We start from the raw sequence: 17,489 nt of genomic DNA, 5'->3' as shown, positions 1-17,489 counted from the left end.
GAAGGGCATGATGGGGAATGGAGTTTCGAAGGGGAAAGTGGGGGGAGGGAGGATATTAACATCGAATATTGTTTATAACCATGGGAGTTGCTAACAAAAATTAATTTTAAAAAAGACTAAAAACTCTGCTACTACAGTAAGAAAAAATTGGAGGAATTTTCCTGAATGTAGGAATGGGAAAAGACTTCCTGAACAAAACCGCAGTAGCTCAGTAACTTAAACAATCACTCAACCATTGGGATCTCATGAGCTGAAAAGTTTCTTCAAAGACAAACATAAAATAAGAAGAGCCAATATATTACCCACAGAATGGGAGAAAATTTTTTCTGCCAATACAACTAACAGAGGCCTGATTTCTAGAATCTACAAAGAACTTAAAAACTTAAACAATAAAAAAACCAAACAACCCACTCACAACATGGGCAGAGAACTGAATAGGGAGTTCTCAAAGGAAGAAATACAAATGGCAAACACATGCTTAAGAATATATTCAACATCCCTAACCATCATGGAAATGCAAATTTAAAAACCATGAGATTCCACCTTACCTCAGTGAGGATAGCAAATATTAAAATATCAAATGAAAACAAATGCTTGCAAGGATGTGGAGAAATAGGAACCTTCATCCACTGTTGGTGGGAATCTAAGATGGTACAACCACTATGGAAATTCCTACAAAAGTTGACTATAGAGTTACCAACAGACCCCATTATTCACTTACTAGACATTTATCCTAAAAAGCTCTATGCTGCAGTTCAGTGAGATTTGCCCAACCATGTTTACAATTGCTCAGTTCATAATAACTAAGAACTGGAATCAACCCAGATGTCCATCATTAGACGAATAGATAACCAAGATGTGATATATCTACATGATGGCATTCCTCACAGCAGTAAGGAAAAATAACACAATGAAATTGGAAGAAAAATGGCCAAACTTGGAACATATCATTCTAAGCAAACTCATCCAAACACAGACAGACAATTGTCACACAGTCTCACTCATCTGTGAATCTTAACCTGGATCTGCCTGATATGCTGACATACCTAATAAGCATCTCAAGGACCAGACAACAGGGGGCATGGGGTGAAAGGAGAGGGGAGGGGAGGGTAAGGGTAGGAGGAGGAACACAAAACTGGACCCAAATGGAACTGGTACTAAAGTGACTAAAGTGGTGTGGATTCATTTTTGGTTCCTCTGTTCTCTTCCATTGGTTTACATGCCTGCTTTGGTACTGGTACCACCCTGTCTTTATCACTATTGCTCTGTAGTCTGCTTCAGTGATGAGGTGTTGGGAGCCTCTGTGTCTCTGGATATCTGATTTGGTAGGAGTTGATTGTTCTCTCAGTCAATCTCCTTCATCCTTGTGCTGGTACCCAGTTCACCAAGAAAAAAAACACCCTTGCTTTATTCGCCAATTATTCTTAGTTTCAGCAAGGGCCCTTTTGACGTATGATGGGGTGGTTCTTTCCTTAGGATCTGTGTCTATCTGAAAAAGAGAAACAGATTCTCCACAGGAGAGTAAAATTAGCACCAGACAAATGGGATAACCTTTTTTTTTTGGTTTTGTTTTAGAGAATTTAATAGGTGTAGGCCCTCTTATAGCCCACAATTGGTGGTAGCTAGATAATGGAGAGAGGGCTCATGTTTGGATATGGTTCTGACTTGTTTCCCAGCTCCAGCTATGGGTCCCGTTCCACTGAGCAGATCAGTTAGCGAAATCAAGAGCAGTTGGTTTCCCACCATGACTCTGCGCCACTATTGCACTTGTGTGAGCATCACAACAGATTATTTGCTGCTAAGTATGTTAGACCATGAGTTGCTTACATGGACCTCCAGTCACCCATGTAGCACCATCTGGCACTAGACATGCTGATTGTCTGGGGACTGACTCTCTTCAAGCTTCCAGACATGTCATTCCATTTTACATATCAACCACATATGGTGTCTTCAGCAGTAGGGTCTTTCCACTAACTTTGGTGGGTCATCAAGTACTTTGACGGAAATCTGTCTTTCTTTTAGGAAACCTTGTAGGTCTCTCTGATTAAAAGCTTATTGTGAATGATAGCCACATGCTGTTACTGAAAGTTATAGGTCAGTGCCCACTAAGAGAAGGAAGAAAAAGATAACTAATATAAAACAGAGAGAAAGAGAGAGAGAGAGAGAGGCAGTAGAAGATTAAGATCAGTCTTCATAATACCCTCCCCAGTGCCTTGTGGCTCAGGTGTTTCCTTTCAGGGCCCGGTGAAAGTTCAACCATTTGGTCGGCCTTTTAGGATGTAGAATTTTATGGCACCATTGCCACTTGGATCTAGATTTGTGTCTTCCACCCTCTCACATGCCCTCCCCTCCCTCCCCACCCACTGTATATTCTAGTCCTCCAAATTCTTGCTGGGTATATTGGCATCTTGGGTAGATTCAGGTTAGATGATGTAGATGAGTGAGACTATGCGGCAATTATCTTTCTGTGATTAGGTAAGTTCACTGAGAATGATCTATTCCAGATTCAACCATTATTTCTCAAATTTCATTGTGTCATTTTTTCTTACAGCTGTATAGAATTCCATTGTGTAGATATACCACATCTTAGTTATCCATTCTTCTAGTGATGGACATCTGGGTTGATTCCAGCTCTTAACTATTACAAATTGAGCTGCTATAAACATGGTTGAGCAAATCTCTCTGGACTGAGGTTTGAAGGTTTTAGGGTACATACCCAGTAAGGGAACAACTAGATCTGTTAGTAAGCCAATAGTCATCTTTTTTAGGAGTCCCCATATTGCTTTCCATAGTGGTCATACCATCTCACATTCCTACCAACAGTGGATGAGGGTTCCTAATTCTCCACATCCTCACCAGCATTTATTTTCATTTGGTTTTTTTATGTTTGCTATCTTTACTGGGATAAGGTGGAATCTCACAGTTGTTTTAAATCACATTTCCCCGGTGATTAGGGATAATAAACATTTTCTTACATGTGTGTTTGTCATTTATATTGCTTCCTCTGTGAACTGCCTGTCCAGCTCTTTGCCCAATTTGGGAGTGGGTTGTTTAACTTTTTGTTGTTTAGGTTTTTGAGTTCTTTGTAGATTCTAGAGATAAGGCCTCTGTCAGTTGGATAATCAGCAAATATTTTCTCCCATTCTGTGGGTAATCTATAGGCTTTGCTTATTGTATGCTTGTCTGTAAAGAAACTCTTCAACTTCATGTGATCCCATTGGTTGAGTGACTGTTTAAGATCATAAGCTACTGGGGTTTTGTTCAGGAAGTCTTTTACCATTCCTATATCATGGAAAGTTCCTCATATTTTTTCTTCCAGTAGTTGCCAAGTTTCTGGTCTTATATTGATGTCTTTGATCCATAGTTGTGCATGGCAACATGTGTGGATCAAGTTTCAGTTTCCTCTATGTGGTTACCCAGTTTGTCCAGCACCATTTGTTGAAGATGCTTTTTTCCAGCCTATATTGTTAGGGCCTTTGTCAAATATCAAGTAGCTGTGGTTAATTGACCCAAAGTCTGGGTCCTTGATTCTGTTCCATTGGTCTCTACTCCTGTTTTTATGGCAGTACCATGCTGTTTTTATTCCTATGGATTTGTAATATAGCTTTAGATCAGGTATGGTGATGCCTCCAGAGGTATTTCTTTTGCTGAGTATATGCTTGGATATCTGAGGCCTTCTGCCTTTCCAGTTGAAATTTGAGATTATTTTTTCTATCTCTGTGAAGAACAATGTGGGGATTTTAATTGGAATTGCATTAAATCTATATGTTGCCTTTTGTTGCCAACTTCACAATGTTAATTCTACCTATCCAGGAGCATGAGAGGTCTTTCCATTTTCTCAAGTTCTCCTCAATTTCTTTTTGGAGTGTTTTAATATTTTCATTATATAGATCTTTGACTTCCTTGGTTAAAGTTATTCCAAGGTATTTTATTTCTTTGTTGCTATTGAAAATGGGACCATGTCCCTTATTTCTTTCTCTGTATCTTTGTCATTTGCATATAGAAAGGCTACTGAATTTTGTGCATTGACTTTGTATCCTGCTACTTTGCTATAGGAGTTAATCACCTTCGGGAGTTTTGGCATGGAGTCTCTCAGGTCTCTTATGTATATAATCATGTCATCAGCGAATAGAGTTAACTTAACTTCTTCCTTTCCAAATTGTATCCCTTTTATTTCTTTCTCCTGTCTTATTGCTTGAGCTAGGACTTCCAGTACTATATTGAAGAGCAGATTTTTGAGGTCCTCTTTTTTTTCCACTTTCCTTCATATCTCTTAACTGTCTTTGAATTCCTTCCATTTTTGTATCTATTAGGTCTAGTCTATGGATGGCAGTATCCACATGATTATCAGTCCTTTGTTGCTTTTCTGCAAGTTCTACCAGTATATTGGTCAGGGTTGCATTGCTCATAGCTTCATATTGGTGTTCTGATCCTAATGTCTCTTCTATGTTTTGATTAGATATGCTCATTGTAGGACTGGGTGATCTAACTGGATTTACTTGCATTTGATTTTTCATGTTATTCCTTTTGTGCTGTGGTCTTCCCATCACAGTATGGACAGGGAGAGTAAGACTGTCGTCTCTATGGATGGGGGAAGTGGTGCCTCTTGGGGGAGCTAGCAGACAAGCAGATGGGCTGAGTGGTCTTGACCTATCATGTGGTTGGGTGGATCAGCCTTACCTCAAGCCCAGTGGAAAGCTGGAGCAGCCTGAGACCAGATTCTGAAGCAGTCTGAGCTCTCACCTGGCACAATGCCAAAGCAGCCTGAGTTCTGATGTGGCAGGGATGCCAAAGTTGCCTGATCTCTCATGCAGTGATGAGCCAAAGCTGCCTGCACTTGTGCGGGGAAGGATGCTGAAGCACCAAGCACCAAAGCAGCCTAACCTCACATGTGGCAGAACACTGGGACACAGAAGCAGTCTGAGCTTGCCTGCAACAGGACACTGGTGGCCAGCCAGTGTGGCAGACAGGCAGGGGCTGACACCTGAGCTTGCACAGGCAGACAGGCAGAGTGAGCCTGAGCTCATGTGGGCAGGTGGAATGGGCCTGAGCTCGCGTGTGAACAGGTGGAGGCTGGAGCAGTAAGTGGGCAAATGGACAGAACAGGCTAAACTTGCACAAGCGGGTTCAGTGGCTCGTGGGGGGGGGGGGACAAATGGACCACTGGACCTGAGCTCCAGGGGTCAAGTGGGAGGAGCCTGCTCAAGGTCACGCATGGGTGTGTGTAGCAGGGCAATTGCCCCTGTGCAGTAATGGCCTGGGTCCCCTTTCCTACCGTAAGTGCAGGGGTATCCTGAAGCTGGGACTGTAGGTATGGCGACTTGTGTGGCGGTGGGGGGTGATGGGTTACCTGCGAGCCAGTGAATCAGCGATTCCCTTTTATTCACCCTCTGTGTCCTCCCACTGGCAATCTATTAGAGATTTCTCTCCCCTAAAAGACCCAGTGAACCCTTAATGCCTTGCCTTTCTTTCCCTGGGATGTGCTGCACAGTTAGGCAGTCACCATCTTGGCAGGAAGTCTCAAAATGCGTGTTTTATATAACTAATTACATAATAAAATCACCCTGACAAAAGAGGTAATATACTAATACTTTAAAATGCTGAATTCACTAAAATACTCAATAATAATATTTTGGGTGTTTTCTCTATTTGGTAACTTCTGTATTAAAAAGCATTCTTGGAAACTGCATTTTTCATAATTGGATTTGAAGCATTAGGCCATAGATTATCATAAACATGGAGATTTCACTTGAAATGTAAAGGAACAGGGCTGGAGAGATGGCTTAGCGGTTAAGTGCTTGACTGTGAAGCCTAAGGACCCCGGTTGGAGGCTCTATTCCCCATGACCCACGTTAGCTAGATGCACAAGGGGGCGCACGCGTCTGGAGTTCGTTTGCAGTGGCTGGAGGCCCTGGCGCGCCCATTCTCTCTCTCTCTCTCTGTCTGTCTCTTTCTCTCTCTGCTTGTCTCTGTCAAATAAATAAATAAAAATAAACAAAAATATTAAAAAAGAAAAGGAACAGAGAGATATGTATTATGAGTATTGTTTTAATCTTATATCACCAATATTTTATTAACATATTATAATACATAAATTGCAAAGTTAAAAGAATTTCTTAGTAAAAAACTAGTATACCTAGCCAGGTATGGTGGCACATGCCTTTAATACCAGCACTTAGGAGGCAGAGGTAGGAGGATCGTCATGAGTTCAAAGCCAACCTGAGAACACATAGTGAATTCCAGGTCAGCCGGGGCTAGAGTGAAGCACTACCTCAATAAAATAAAATAAAATAAAATAAATTTAAAAACCCAAACTAAGTATTCCTAGTACCTAGACTATTCCAAAACACATGTATTAATCCCTCTACCACATCCCTAGTTTTTGATATATCAAGAATACTTTCCTGCAAATATTTCTACATGCATACTATAAATGCAATTCAATATTGTTCATAGAGTATTTGTGTTTGTGTTATGAGCGTGTGTGTGTGTGCATGTCTGTGCATATGGCCACACGTGCATAGGGTACATATGCACTGTGCATGTGGAGGTTAGAGCATGTCTTTGTCGATCACTTTTCTCTTTATTTGACTGCATCAAGGCTTCTCACTCAGAACTTTCTCAGAGTTTAGCTAGCCACTTTATATGTGTACATATGTGTGTGTGCATGCGGGGCGTGCTCCCTGGGTCATGATCCCATTTATTGAGATTACAAGCCCCAGGCATCCAGCATTTACATGGATGCTGAAGGTTTGAACTCAGGTCCTCACATCTGTGCAAGTGCTCTTCCACTGAGGTAAAATCTAAGTGCAACACACACCAAAATCTGAACATTTATTGAGTTTGGCAAGTGTATACAACTATGTAACCCAAACTGCCACTAAGATAATATACTACTCTGCCATTTTTATAAAACCGAGAATTCTTGCAGCCATATAGGCCCACTAAGACACCTCCATCATTTATGTTGTAATTGTGTATACGTATTGCATCTATAAACAGTGGAATGCTATGTGACCATATTACCTTTTTGTTAAAACTGTTATGCATACACTTTTAAAAATGAAGACAAGCAGCGGGGAGGGGGCGGAGCGGCGGGCGGGAGAGCTCGGCCGGGGGAGGGGCGGGCGGCAGGGCGCCGGGCTGAGGCCGTGAGGACCCGGCACCCCGACAGGCCGACTGCCGGCCTTCCCCCGCGCTCTTCCCCGCCCGGCCAGGGCACCTTGCGACGAAGGCGGCGGCGGCGGCGGCGGCGCCCGCGAGGCCGGAGGCGGCGGCTGGGCCCGGGCATGGTGGTCCGGGGCAACGCGGAAGAAGCTCCACCATGAGACGAGGTGGATGGAGGAAGCGAGCTGAAAATGATGGCTGGGACAAATGGGGAGGGTACATGGCTGCCAAGGTCCAGAAATTGGAGGAGCAGTTTCGATCAGATGCTGCTATGCAGAAGAATGGGACTTTACCTGCAATATTTCGTGGAGTTGCCATCTATGTTAATGGATATACAGATACTTCTGCTGAGGAGTTGAGAAAGCTAATGAGGTTGCATGGAGGTCAATACCATGTGTATTATTCCAGATCCAAAACAACACACATCATTGCCACAAATCTTCCTAATGCCAAAATTAAAGAACTAAAGGGAGAAAAAGTAATTAGGCCAGAATGGATTGTGGAAAGCATCAAAGCAGGGCGATTCCTGTCCTACATTCCGTATCAGCTGTACACCAAGCAGTCCAGTGCACAGAAAGGTCTCAACTTTAATCCTGTATGCAAACCTGAGGATGCCATGCCAGGTCCAAGCAATATAACCAAACAGTTCAACAACAGGGTAAATCATATAATTAAGAAGATTGAGACAGAAAATGAAGTAAAAGTGAATGGATTGAACAGTTGAAATGAAGACGATGCAAGTGATTTTAGTTTTGTAGATCTGAGACAGACACTTCCAGGAAGGAAACAAAATGGAATCTCGCATCACAGAGACAGGAATGCCATTTTTAATAGACACACTCTTAGCTATAATGGTGTCTTAAAGACACAGGACTGCTTGATTTCTGTGGGCAACAGCGATGCCAGCAGACTTTCTCCAGACTCTGCCCAGGAAGAGAAGAGGACTGAGGACAGCAACACTGACTTCGGAGACTGCGCTGCAGCGGTGGCAGGGAAGCACCAGAAATCCAGATGTGTTGCAGAATCCACACAGAACTAATTCTCTCCCACCATCTTTGCACAGTAACACGAAAATCAATGGTACTCACCACGCCACTGTTCAGGGGCCTTCAAGCACAAAAAGCATTTCTTTGGTACCCACTTTTAGCAAGGCAGTACTTCAGTGCCATCCAAACCATCAGACTGCAATTTTTATTTCAGACTTTTATTCTCATTCAAGACTGCATCACATCTCAACATGGAAGTGTGAACTGAGTTTGTCAATACCCTTCAAAGGCAAAATAGTGGTATCTTTCCAGGAAGGGAAAAGTTTTAAAAAAATAAAAGGCAGGTCTTCCCTTGTTGTAACTGACACAGGTATACTTACTAAATTGTTTTTTTAGAGAAACAGTTAAAAAATGAAGACAAAATATTTGTTCATCAATTCTCATACCAAATACAAAATAATTTTGTTTTCACAATTCATATACTTTTCCCTCCCTTCCTCCTTTCTGCCTTCTGAGCCTATTTCTCATCCTGAAAATTTTTCTTTACCACTTTACTAAATTCTCAGAATTATTTTTTAATCTAAGTAAGTCCTTATTTGCCTGTTTTATTTTTATTGACAACTTCCATAATTGTAAACAATATCCCATAGTAATTCACCCCCCCCCACTTTCTCTTTGAAACTCCACTCTCCATCATATCCTCCTCTTAATCAGTCTCTCTTTTATTTTGATGTCATGATCTTTTCTTCCTATTATGATGGTCTTGTGTAGGTAGTGTCAGGCACTCGAGGTCATGGATGTCCAGGCCACTTGGTGTCCAGAGGAGCACATTGTAAGGAGTCCTACCCTCCCTTTAGCTCTTACATTCTTTCTGCCACCTCCTTCACAATGTACCCTGAGCCTTAGAAGGTTTGATAGATATACTTCAGTGCTAAGCACTCCTCTGTCTCTTCTTCTCAGCACCATGGTGCCTTTTCAGTCATCCCAAGGTCACTCCTATCTGAAAAGAGAAGATTTTCTAACCAAAAGTGAGGGTAGAATTAATATATGGGTATGAACATTAAGAGAAGTGCTTACTGGGCAGTTTGGTGAGCACAGTATATACATTTAGCCAGACACTAGCAGACATTACATCCATAGGACTCATGACTACCCCTGTTTTAGGTTTTCAGTACCAGGAATGAATTCCCTCATATGGAGCAGGCCTCCAGCCCAATTAGAGGTGGTTGGTTTTCCCCATAACAGACATGCCAGTATTGCACCTGTTGGCTCATTTGGCCTGCCTGGCCAAATTTAAGGCTTGAAGTGTCCACTGTTGAGACTCTTCACTGGTGACTTCTCTCTCTCATTGAACTGCATGAAGTGTGGCTTTTTCCAGCTTTCTGTCAGCTGGTCTACGTGGAGGAGGTTTTCAGCTCAGCTCCAGCAAGATTTCTCAGGGACCTTGCAGTCCAAGTGTGTGGAGCCCTCAGCAATAGTGTTTTACCATCTATTCCTGTTGGGACACCAAGGGCCTTGGCAATGGCCTGTAGTGTTTTGGGGTACCAGGGACCTCCCTGGCCAACAACTCATTGGAAGGTATCCCATCCCTGGCACTGAAAATTTCCTAGTAACAATTTTAAGACAGAATCTCACTCTGTGCTGCTGAAAAGAATGTATATTCTGCAGCCTTTGAATAAAATGTCCTGTATATATCTGTTAGGTCCATTTCTTCTATGACCTCATTTAATCCAGATGCCTGTTTACTTTTTGCTGGGATAACCTGTCAATTGATGAGAGTGGGGTGTTGAAGTCACCCACTACAACTGTGGTGTGATCTGTGACCTTAGTTCTAATAGTGTTTGATGATGATGATGGGATCTCCCAAATTAGGTGCATATATTTTTAAGATTGTATTGTCCTCCTGTTGGAGTGTGCCTTTAATCAATATAAAGTGGCTTTCCTTATCTTTCTTAGCTAATGTTGGACTGAAGTCTACTGCTCGTTTTCTAGGCCCATTTGCTTGAAACACCATTTTCCAACCTTTTACCCTAAGATAGTACCCATCCTTTGTAGAAAGGTGAGTTTCTTGGAGGCAACAAATTGAAGTATCCTGCTTTTTAACCCAGTCTGCAAACCTATGTCTTTTTGTTGGGGCATTGAGGCCATTGATATTAGGAGATATTGTTGAAAAGTGTGTATTTATTTTTGCCATTTTTTGTATTCTTCCAGTTTTACCTTTGCTCTCCTGTGTTAACTAGTATTTGAATATTGTTTGTTTTTTTCTGGGTTCCTTATATGTGTGCTTTTCTTTCTCTTCAGCATGGAGGATTCTTCAAGTATTTTCCGTACAGCTGTTTTTGTCTTCAAATATTCCTTTAGCCTGCTTTTGTTGTGGAATGTCCTTATTTATCTGTCTATTTGAATGGATAGCTTTGCAGGGTAAATTAACCTTGGTTGACAGTTGTTGTTTTTCAGAACTTGGAATCCATCACTCCAAGCCTTTCTGGCTTTTAAAGTTTGTGTTGAGTAATCTACTGTGATCCTGATGGGCTTGCCTTTGTAGGTAACTTGATTTTTCTAACTCCTTTCAATATATTTTCGTTGGTTTGTATGTTTGGTAGTTTAATTATAATATGGCGAGGAGAGGTTCTTTCCAGGTTTTGTCTGGTTGGTGTTCTAAAGGATTCCTGTATCTGTATTGGCATCTCCTTCCAAATTTGGGGGAAGTTTTCTTGAATGATTTTCTTGAAAATGCCTACTATGCCTTTGGAGTGAAATTCTTCTCCTTCTACTATACTCTGAATTCTTATGTTTCATCTTTTAATAGTGTCCCAAATATCTTGAACTTCCCATTATTACTTTCCTATTAGTTTGTCTTTCTCTTTGTTGGACTGTATTGATCTGCCACCTGGTCTTCTAGCTTAGATATCCTGTCCTCCTCTTCATCCATTCTACTGGTGAGATTTTCTACAGAGTTTTTATTTCATTGACTGTTCTTCATTGCTAGCATTTCTGACTAGTTTTTCTTTATTATTTGTATTTCCTCATTTATGTCTTGTATTGACCTCTATATTTCTTTAAATTGTTTTGCTGTGTCTTGTTTTATTCCTTTCATTTCCTTTTTCATTCCTTTGATTTACTCTTTGACTTCTTTGAGCATATTTATAATCATTCTTTTGAAATCTTTGTCGGGCATTTCCTCTAGCTCATTCTCACTGGAAGTCCTTTCTGATGCATTAATACTTTTTGGTGGATTTATATTGTCTGATTTTTGTTGTTTATTTTTGTTATAATGTACATTTTTACATCTTGATTTAATTTAATGCTTGGATTTTCTAGTTAGCTGCAGTATTATTAGATGTATCAACAATCTGATGTTATATATCTTCAGGGTAGGAGCTTAAAGTACTAGGAGTGGCTCTCAAGACTCTCAGTATATCTACAAAAGTAACCCTAGGTGTTGGGTTTGCCTGCTATGAGTGGATTCAAGAAGGCTGAGTGGAAGAAAATAGAGACAGATTCTAAAATTTAACTAAATAATGTACACATTCAATGAAAAGCAGCACAGAGTATTTATGGAAGAGTAGGTATTATAACAACCATATCTTCTAACAAGGTCACTGTCCCTTAGGGTTTGTGGTGCCCTACACCCTTAATCCTGTCAACAAGGAGGTTAAGATTTCTAGTCTGCTGAGGGTTCCATGTCAGCTGGTGATCAAGTGAGACCCTTCCCTAAAGTACACCAGAAGAGGAAACAAAGCCAGTATAAATCAAGAAGCAACAAATAACAAAATATAGTTTATTTAAGAATGGCAAATCTGACCATACATCAAATGTAACATATAATTTATCCTGATATGGAAGGTGCAATTAGCACTTCCAGTTCATGCCTATATACCAGGCTTTTGCTGTGGTCACCAGTGCTGGGTGCTGTGAGCTACTTTCCCCTGGTCTCTAGCTTGCGCTGGCAGTGGATGAGGGGAGGCTATGGATGGTGGCTCTAGTTCTTCCAATGGTCCACGTGATCCTCTACCTCTTAATCTGCTACCTCGTTGTTTGCTGCCATTCTCCCTTCATGTTTCTTGAGTTTGCAAAAAGCTCCAGTGTGAGTGGAGAATCCCCTCACCTGGCTTTTCCTGTGGCTCAAGCTGAGCCTTGCAGCTGTGGCCCCGCGGACCTGGTGCCTCCTCTGCTGGAGCCACTTCTGCCTGACTATGTGGGCCTTAGATCTCTCCTACTTCTCTGCTGCTATTGGTAATTTCTTATACACTTCACTTTTTAGTAGAAAAGTGTAGAATCTCACTCTGTAGTCCAAGTGACCTGCAACTCATGAGGCTGGCCTCAAACTCATGATACTCCCCCTGCCTCAGCATCTTGAGTACCGAGATTAGATATAAGCCATCACATCTTTATTTGCTTGAAGGATATTTTGTGGATTAGACTTTATTTGAGAGAGAGAAAGAGGCAGTGGGGGGCAGGGGAGAATGGATGTGCCAGGGCCTCCAGCCACTGCAAATGAACTCCAGGTGCATGTGCCCCTTTGTGCATCTGACTTATGTGGGTCCTGGAGAATTGAACCAGGATCATTTGGCTTTGCAAGCAAACACCTTCACTGCTAAGTCAGCTCTCCAGCCTAGGAGGATGAACTTTTAAAAACTGAAACGTACTATACACAAAAATTAGGGAAGTTCTGGTTATTTCTGTAAATATCCTATTGCTTTTTCTGTACTGAACTTATTGCTCATATATTCAACCTTCTGATATTTGAACATAAATTTCTGAGCATTACCTTTAAGTATTCTTGATTCTTGTATTTCAGATAAAAATAATCCTACTGTCTATTTTGAAGTTTAGCAAGTCCTCTATCATCTCCTACTATTAAGTTCATCAAGTGAATTTCATATTGGACATGTATACATACATATATATATACATATATAAAATCTGACTACAGTTCAAGAATTTTTTCAAGATTTCTTTGTTAGAATAGCCTCATTCACTGTAAACACAATTTTTAAAAGCAACTTTAACAACTGTATCTGCTGCCTTTAACTTGATCATCTAAAGTTTGCTTTGTCTTGCCATTTTTCTTGAAAATGAATTAAATTTTCTTGGACCAGGGGAATGGCTCAGTGGATAAATAGCTAAGTTTGGATTCCAAAACCCCATTTAAAAGCTAGAACCTGTGGCGGGCATCTGTAATCTTAGGACCTCTGGCAAAAGGAAGGTGGAGACAGGAAAATATTGCAGAAGCTCCTAAAAGAAGCAGTGAACAATAACAGAATCTGTCTCAAAACAAGGTAAAGGGCTGGAGAGACAGTACCACAGTTAAATGCATTTGCTTACAAAGCCTGATGGCCAGAGTTTGATTGCCTAGTACCCACATAAAGCCAGATGCATAAAGTGGCCCATGCATCTGGAGTTCATTTGAAGCTACAGTAGGCCATGACATACCTGTTTCTTTCTTCCTCAAATAAATACCTAAATATATATACATTTTCTTTTTCTTAGAAAGGTGTAAGGTGTGGATTGACTCGAGTTGTTCTCTGATCTCCACATGTGTGCCTTGGCATCCACAAATTTAAAAAAAAGTCACATTTTTTGATCCTTCTACATTGAGTAATTTTAGGCTATGTTCTGGATAGGATGAACATTAGGTGGAGAGTCTCTGGGTTGCTGCATCCTCCAAATGTACTTTATTTTACTTTTTAAGACTCAAGCTGTAGTTTTATCTTTTTTTGTGGGGGGCAGTAGCTCAAATGGAAGATTTGATATTCTAACATTAATTAAATCACTTAGAATCTGTCCCATCTCTGAAGAATCTAGAAATTCACGTACATTTTAGCATAGTTTTCACCCCAATTTTTGGTTTCTCTTCTAGTTTTCGCATGCTAGGATCTTCACTTTCCAATGGTTAACTAGCAATTTGTTCTGAGTTTTTAGAAAACTAAAAGATTTCAGTTGACATCACAGTTACCCCATATGTCCAGCTGTGGTCAGTTTTGCCATCACCTTCTGTGAAATGGTAGCCACTGTCCAGAATCTGTTTGTTTACATGCCCAGTACCCAGGAGGCTTGGTTTTGTTGTTGCTCTTGTTTTCATTTTGCCCAGAGTTCAGAGTAAAATGCAGTCTAATGGGAACTTAAACATTCCTGTAGTCATTCACAATTGTGGGAAATTTTAGTTTTCCTTTTTTAACTTTTTACTGAAAATTCATTAAGTATAGAAAATATACACTGACCATCCCTTCCCACCACCCTCATTTCTCCCTCCCAAATACCCCCTCTACTGAATTATTTCTTTCCACTTAATCTGTTTTATTTTGATGCCATCATTCTTGCTCCCCACCCTCATTTATTATGCAGGTCTTGTGTAGGCATTATCAGGCACTATGAGGTCATGAATATCAAGGCCATTTTGTGTGTGGAAGACAACATGTCAGCAGTCCTCCCTTTCTATCGGTTCTTACATTCTTTCCACCACTTCTTCCACAATGGTCCCTGAGCCTTGGAGGGTAAGCTAGAGATGTCTCATTTAATGCTGAACACTCCACTGTCACTGCTTCTCAACACTATGGTGAGTTTTGAGTCACCTCATTGGTCACTGCCATCTGAAAAGAGAAGCTAATTTATCCAAAACAGAGAGCAGCTGGGCGTGGTAGCACACACCTTTAATCCCAGCACTTGGGAGGCAGAGGTAGGAGGATCACTGTGAGTTCAAGGCCACCCTGAGACTACATAGTGTATTCCAGGTCAGCCTGGGCCAGAGTGAGCCCCTACCTTGAAAAACAAACAAACAAAAACCCCAAAACTGAGAGCTGCATTAATATAGGATATAAACTTATTTGGAGTTTGGTGGTACATTTAGCCAGACAACAGTAGTAGTCCCCCTGTCCCCCAGGGCTTATGACCTTCCCAGCCATAGTTTTTTGACTAGGATTTTAATATCAGGCATGAGTTCTCTCCTATGGAACAGGCCTCCAGTCCAATCAGAGTAGTTAGTTGGTTTCCTCTATAATAGACATGCCACCATTGCATCAGTTGGCACATTTGGCCTGGCTGACCAGCTATAAAGCTTGCAGGGTTTGCTGCTGGTTAAGACCATTGATGACTTCTCTCCTGCTAAAAGGCTGCATGTTGCATAGGTCGTTCTAGCATCCTGAGAACTAGTCAACAGAAAGAAGGCTTCCAGCTTAGTGCCTGCTTAATTTCTCAGTAATCTGCAGCCCAAGCATGTGGAGTCTTTAGCAAATAGGATTTTACTATCTAGTTCTGGTGGGCAATGAAGAGCCTTAGTAATAACATGTAATGTTTTGGGGACATCAGGGGCCTCCTTGGCCAACAACTCAGTGGAAGGTATCAAGCTTTGGCACTGAAATTGTTCTATTAACAATCTATGGCTTCTGGTTACAGCATTATCTACCCTCATTGAGTACTTTTGCACACACACATGAGAGTGTGTGTTTCCATAGGGGTTATCCATAACAACTTTTTATAAAACAGTTTATCATATTGTCCACAATGAACAAAAGTAACTTACATTAGTATTATATTATTTGCCATCCAGAAAATAAAATTGTACATTGACATAGGAGAGTAGAAAGAAACAAGTACTTTGGTGATAGTAAAAACTTTAGAAGAATGAAGAGCTGAAAATTATGCAGAATTCCTACTATAATACAGGTACATTGCCAATCCAAGGGCCATCCTTGAGCAGAAATGACAGCAAAGTACAGGAGCAAGGATGGAGGCAAACAGGAGCTTACTTTGTCAATATTTTCATCTATAAATAACCTGTGTGTGTGTGTTGGCCGCATGTTGGAGGCCAGAGGACAACCTTGAGTGTTGTTTTTCAGAAACATCATCTTTTTTTGAGACAGTGTCACTTATTGGCTTGGACCTCATCAACTGGGCTAGACTGGCTGGCCAGTAAGCCCCAATAAGCCTCCTGTCTCTATCTCCTCAGCACTGGGTTTATAGCTGCATGCTACCATGTTAGACATTTTATATAGGTTCTGTGGATCAAACTCAGGTCCTTATAGTTGTGAGGTAAGCAATTTATCAACTGAGCTCTCTCTCCAAACCCTAGTTGGTAATTCTTACCCTTACCATACTGGGGCTCAGATAAGGCCAGAAAAGGGACTAACTCCATCTTGTCTCCTTCCTCATTTCCCTCGAACACCAGTGGTGCCATGTATACTTACTTACTTCAGCCTGCAGTTTCCTCTAAGACATGTCTTTCCTCGGCTGAGTAGCACCTGAGTGGGTAAGTGTTGGCTTTCTACTTCCGTGGGCAACACAGACTTGTATGCTAAATACTGTTTTCAGAGATGAGAAAAGCTATTAGGAATAGTCTCATCTTGGGTAAGTCTTACCTCTTGTGGCCTTATCTTACTGAAAGGATGAGGAAAGTGAAGTGAAATCTTTAATTTTGGATGTTCTAATACAGTGCCATGATAGAAATGTGAGACAGAAATAAAAGAATGCATTTATATATATTTATATGTGTATATATATAATCTGAATATTCATTATGTTTGAGATAGTCATAGCACTTTAATAATTATCTTTGTCACTCAGAAAGGGTAGAAATAACCCTCTTTAACTCATTTATTTTACTATTTTAGAAAATAACATAAAAGTATACATTGTATTTTGAGCACATTCCAGGCCCCAACATTTTACCACTTCTTGTTTTTTATACTGGCATTTTATATGCCTTTACAGAAATTTTTAAAACATGAACAAATTTAAATACTTTGGGATGTGGGGTTCAAGGTAGGGTCTCACTCTAGCCCTGGCTGGCCTCAAGCACACAGCAATCTTCCTATCTCTGCTTCCTAATTATGGGGATTAAAGGTATGTGTCGCCTAGCTTTAAATTTTTTAATTATTGATAAATTTTATAATTATAGACAATAAACCATAATTCCCCCCCACACTTTCCCCTTCATAACTCCACTCTCCATCATAGGCCCCCCCATTAGTCTCTTATTTTGATGTCATCTTTTACTCCTATTATAAGGGTCTCGTGTAGGTAGTGTCAGGAACTGCAACTTCATGGATATCAAGGCCATTTTGTATCTGGAAAAGTGCTAAAGAAGTCTTGCCCTTCCTTTCGCTCTTACATCTTTTCTGCCTCCTCTTCTTCAATGGACCCTGAGCCTTGGAAGGGTGATAGAGATGTTTCCATGCTGAACACTCCTCTGTCATTTCTTTTCAGCACTATGGTGCCTTCTGACTCATCCCAGAGGTCACTTCCAACTGAAAAGAGAAGTTTCTCTAACCAAAAGTGAGAGTAGCATTAATATATTGGTATGAACGTTAAAAAAAGTGCTTACCAGACAGTTTGGTG

The sequence above is a fragment of the Jaculus jaculus genome, chromosome 8 (assembly GCF_020740685.1).
Source record: "Jaculus jaculus isolate mJacJac1 chromosome 8, mJacJac1.mat.Y.cur, whole genome shotgun sequence".
Classification (NCBI taxonomy): domain Eukaryota; kingdom Metazoa; phylum Chordata; class Mammalia; order Rodentia; family Dipodidae; genus Jaculus; species Jaculus jaculus.
Note: the sequence above shows the minus strand (reverse complement) of the source record.